The sequence below is a fragment of the Apostichopus japonicus genome, chromosome 16 (genome assembly GCF_037975245.1).
Source record: "Apostichopus japonicus isolate 1M-3 chromosome 16, ASM3797524v1, whole genome shotgun sequence".
NCBI classification, from domain to species: domain Eukaryota; kingdom Metazoa; phylum Echinodermata; class Holothuroidea; order Aspidochirotida; family Stichopodidae; genus Apostichopus; species Apostichopus japonicus.
The window spans coordinates 336,216-341,796 of record NC_092576.1 but is presented as its reverse complement, the minus strand read 5'-3'; the positions used below and the strand labels follow the sequence as shown (position 1 = coordinate 341,796).

Below are 5,581 nucleotides of genomic sequence, written 5' to 3'. Positions count from 1 at the left end.
TTGATTGGTGTCCACTTAGTGTTTTTATATAAATTGTGTATGATAGGGGGTCTTTGTATATGTCTACATTCAGTCATTTCTAAGGGACAGTATAGTCTACTTAAAACCCTCATTTTGAGTGGGAAAAGTTATATCTTCATAAAACTAATGGAAAAGTTGTGGTTGAGATTTGACTTAGGATTATTCTAAGTACCAAGATCTTGACATTAAGGTTAATCCTTTGATTGAATACATTCTGTTGGACTACACGAAATTAAATCACCTCACCACAAATGATGTGCTGAAAGTGCATTTAATAGTTTCAAATTTGTTAGAAAGACAACATCGGCATTCGTCAAACGGAATGTTGCAAATTTATAAATGGACATATATAGTGAGTTAGAAACTTGATAACACATTTGGGGATGTATGTGATCACTTTACATTAAAATGTGCATTGGAAGTTATGTATTACAGCCTGTCCTTTATATGGTTGTGGAGATAACCCCCAGTAGAAATAATGCCTCACTCATGTCAAGAGTAAGGACTAACATTAACATATATGTGTTGCATTAAGTTTTATTAGTGTTTGTGTCAATTGTTTCACTAGCGTATGATAAGACTAGTCTTAAAATACAATTATTGACAGCTTTGAAATGAAGATATACCTATGAATTTTTTCCGTAAAATACGTAAAACATGAAGTCGTCTTAATGACCCAATTTGAAATCACTAACTTATACGTCATTCAACGTGGTTAATTGTTGAAGACCACATGTTAAACAGACGGGAGTTAGACACAAAATTAATGGCGCTCACCGCAAAAGTATTCCATTGTGTGATAGGTACCTATGAGCGGTCGCAAAATATTGCTCAAACAATACGTGGACACCAAATTGTCGACGTGTAGAAGTCCACGAAATAGCTCAATTTTTACCATGGAATGTCGACCAAATTATACATTTAGCTATAAATATATATATATATATATATATATATATATATTATATATATATGTATTTATTTATATATATATATACATATATATATATATATGTATCACACCACAATCAGTGAACGTATACGCCTTAGAGGTTAACCATTGTCAGAAAATAGTAATAAAGTTACCTATTGTATTGTATCGATCTTAAAATCGATACAATACAATAGGTAACTTTATTTCGCAACAAAAAACAAAAACAATCGTTTTTGTTTTTTTGTTGCAAAATCTACTGATGGTCTAAAAATATGGAGGATTGCAATAAGAAGGTGATTTTTAGAAAATCTTAGGTGAAATGAGAAGATTCCGGTCCCAGATCTGGCCCAGATCTGGAATTTCAATCTGGGCCAGATCTGCTCCAGATCTGGAATTTATATCTGGCCAGATAAAAAATTGGGCAGATATAACTTGATATAAAATAAAGTTTTATACGGCCCATATAAATTTGATCTGGTTAAATTTTATTACATCCATATCTGGGCCAGATAAAAATTTATTTGGTTGATATAAAGAAAATCCAGATACACTTTTCTATGGCCCATATAAAATTTGATGTGGTTGGAGTTTATGGCTTCCATATATCTGGGCCAGATAAAACTTTATCTGGTTGATATAAAGAAATCCAGATAAACTTTTATATGGCCCATTAAATTTTTTATCTGGCTAAATTTTTTGCCATCCATATCTGGGCCAGATACAACTTTATCGGTTTGATATATAGAAAATCCAGATAATCCAGTTATATCTGGCTCTATACTGCCAAATAAATCTTTATCTGCATATCGTGGAATAACTGTATATGTAAGCAGGTTATGTCGTTCAAACAAGAAATAAGTGGCCAAAACTAGTTCATGAACGTGCTGTGACATTCCAAGCTGTCAGCTATCATATGGTGGGTAGGGTATGTCAGTTGAAAACTTCTAGCTATGCTCTAGCGGCCATGGAAAGTGATCAGTTTAGTGTGTTAGTCAACTGGAGCAATTTATTTTGGTGCGGCACGTTCAAGTATAATTTGAATAGAATCGTTCTAACACTAATATGGAGCATTCAACAACGTATATATATATATATATATATATATATATATATATATATATATGTTGATACTAGATGAGACTAGTGGAACACTAGTAGTTGTAACTCGGAGTTTCACGCTTTGTAGCGATCTTCAGACAACTCCAACATATATTCCGCTCTGTCCAATGGACATAGAGCACTCTGCGCCAAGATAGACGCCAACCTACTCTATATATATATATATATATATATATATATATATATATATATATATATATATATATATATATACTAACGTATGGACCTTAACGTTACGTATACACTAACGTGAGCCCTTGATCGTTGGAGATTTCTTGATGGTCACGTCAGTGACGGAGATGCAGTTCAAGTTATACCACATTGGTTGCATGATCAGTGAATGTGTGGCAAAAGCTGCATGGAGTGCACCTAAAACCAATACTTTTTTAAAGAAAAGTCATCCAGGAAAGAACCTGGGCACGAAAAGCAAACTACAGAACGACTGATCCGCTCTCAACCCCAGTCCCGTTGCATCGAAACTATGACTGTGAATGATCTTATCCAAAAGGCCTAGAAGCGAGCGATATTAAGACAAGTTGTAATGCTGATTTGGCCTATACAGAAATGTCTACACTGGGACGTGCCGCCAAGCGTGTGCTGTTTGTGGAAAAGTGGGTGCGGGAGTAAAATCAAAAGTTGGCCAAAATCATTAACCAAGTCTTTCTCACAGTCTGTGCCGAATTCAACGTGGTTCTTACACCCTTATACGTAAAAAGTGATAGAACAAACTGATTAGGAAGAAAACAAACCGCTCTCGGTGTTTCTACGCTCATTTGCAAACAAAACCATGCCTGTTGCTTTTGCTGCATTTGGTGAAAATAGACACATGAATTCAAAAATAGGAACGTCATGTCAACCTTGACTAGACTTTCAGTGCCCGCTGGAAAAGGCGTTTCTGTTTAGTGTTTTCACAGCGCATTGAACGTTTGACAACATCAGTAATGACTAGTGCCGGAGAGAGGATACGATCACTATGTTCGTTTTTAATTCTAAGAAAGCCATTTGTTGACGCACTTAGCTTGTGCATGATAATGGCAGAACTTGAGGCTCAATCGAGGTAACCTCAATCTTCTTCCAATGAAAGCAGTCGCGTTTCCAAATATATTTGTACCAATTACGCGATATACTGACAGATTCAGGCAATCTCTATGCACATTACAGTAGTTTCACTTTGGTGTCGGCAAAGTTTATCGTACGATCTGTATGTTCTAAAGTTAGACACGGGAACAAGCATGCAATATCACTACTAAGTGCTAGTAGTAATACTCGGAGTAGCTAATTACAGTAGTATAGTCCCTCGTTATGGTGAAGATACCAAATTAGGCTAGTTAAAGGCATTGAAGACTCGCCCCAAACCGCATGCGGCCATCTGAAAGGTTAACTTTCTGTTGCTTGCAAGTGACGTTTTGTTTGTGTCGCTACAAAATGCAGACAGTAATGAAACGTGATACCTTGTTATCTTTAGCTGGACCTGAGATGCCCATCGCTGTATCGTTAAATACACTTTGCTGCGGGTATTGACTGCAGTTGTATGTACTGACTGTACACTAGTGTCTAATTACTGACGTTAGCAAGCTGTGTGTGTATTTTCTGGGATCAATGGTGGTGCCTTACACTTCTGTTACACCTCATTCAAAACTAGGTCAGATTACCGGCATATCACTTTCCTTTTTGCGCGAGTCTTCACACCCTTTAATTCTGTCGGCCACACTCTCGATTCGATGTAACATTTGCATTAAGTCATGACTCTGGAAAGAATGCACTATGTTTAATTTAGTGATACCTTGTTATCTTTAGCTGGACCTGAGATGTCCATCGCTGTATCGTTTATACACTTTGCTGTGGGTATGGACTGCAGCTGTATGTACTGACTGTACACTAGTTTTTCTATGACCAGCAGTTGGCAGAGAGTATTTGTAGCCTACAGTACTTCTTAAGGCGTTCTAAAACCGCAGGCTGTCTTAGCTAGAAAGTCAGACCCGTTTGCAATATGATTAAAGCACAATTCAGACCTGTTTGCCAACCTGTTTGTCATAAAAATAGGGAGATTTAACATTTTTTTATACAAAAACAGGAGATTCAAGGAAAAACAGGGAATTTAGCATTTTGCAACTGAAATTTATATAGCAATGTAGATTTTATAGAACAGGTTGCTAGGTGCATTTGAAACATGATGTCAGTGACTAACAACGATATATATCTCTCACTATGAAAAGTGCTACTCAACCTAGGGTTGGTATTTGCACTGAACACCTGTCATACCGTAAGAGCTGTCAGCACTGCAGCAGTATGTAGACACATTGCTCAAAGCAAGTTACGCTGGGTAGTGCTCTATACTGTCGCACTTAGGGTGTAAGTAATATGCAAATGAGATGTGAGGAGGGAGTGGGAGATGGCTTTATCAAGCTGTATTTGGTGTAAGTAAAATACAAATGAGGTGTGAGGAGGGAGTGTGAGATGGCTTTACCAAGCTGTGTTTGGTATAAGTAATATATGAAAATGAGGTGTGAGGAGGGAGTGTGAGATGGCTTTACCAAGCTGTATTTGGTGTAAGTAAAATGCAAATGAGATGTGAGGAGGGAGTGGGAGATGGCTTTATCAAGCTGTATTTGGTGTAAGTAAAATACAAATGAGGTGTGAGGAGGGAGTGTGAGATGGCTTTACCAAGCTGTGTTTGGTATAAGTAATATATGAAAATGAGGTGTGAGGAGGGAGTGTGAGATGGCTTTACCAAGCTGTGTTTGGTATAAGTAATATATGAAAATGAGGTGTGAGGAGGGAGTGTGAGATGGCTTTACCAAGCTGTATTTGGTGTAAGTAAAATGCAAATGAGGTGTGAGGAGGGAGTGTGAGATGGCTTTACCAAGCTGTGTGGATATTAATTTGTACATGTTATCTGTGCTATATATACAGTAGGGCACTATCCAGGTCTGTCAATTGCATGCAGACCGGTGACAAACCCTTGTGCATACACAGCAATGAGGAATTTGAGTAAGGACAGGTTATGTCTATGTTTTAAAATATGACAGATGCAGTAGCCTCAAACAGTTTCCTGTAACCTCACATGGACTGGAATCCTTTGCTGGAACTGATTAACCATCATAAATTAGGAAAACAAATCTAGGTGGCTGGCAGTTTTTGAGGTATAAAACTTTGAATAACTCTTGGTACAGCTTGATTTGGGTAAATGCATACATATAAAACCTATCAAATTAAGTTATATTTGTTACCAAAAATTGTCAAAATTGTCTATTGGTCTACCGTGCCTTAGAAGTTCTGTAAGCAATTAAGAGATGGTTTGTAACTCTCATCTCTCATTGTTTCTTTGCTTGGGGATAAGCAAATTTACCAAAAACCTGCAAAGTATCCAAAATATATGATTAGATATGGTAGTATTAAACAGCTTGGCAATAAATCATGAGATGAATTCCTGGATTGAGGTTGTGCAAATCTAATCTGTAAGATTCCCATACATACAGTGTATGGGTATCATGTTTGTCTTGATTC

General features: G+C 36.9%; 1 protein-coding gene across 1 annotated transcript in view; it reads right to left on the bottom strand.

Moving 5' to 3' along the window:
- LOC139983340 (alpha-2,8-sialyltransferase 8B-like) overlaps positions 1–5,581 on the bottom strand; it is a 217,621-nt gene that overhangs the window by 97,030 nt on the left and 115,010 nt on the right. The window lies entirely within an intron of this gene.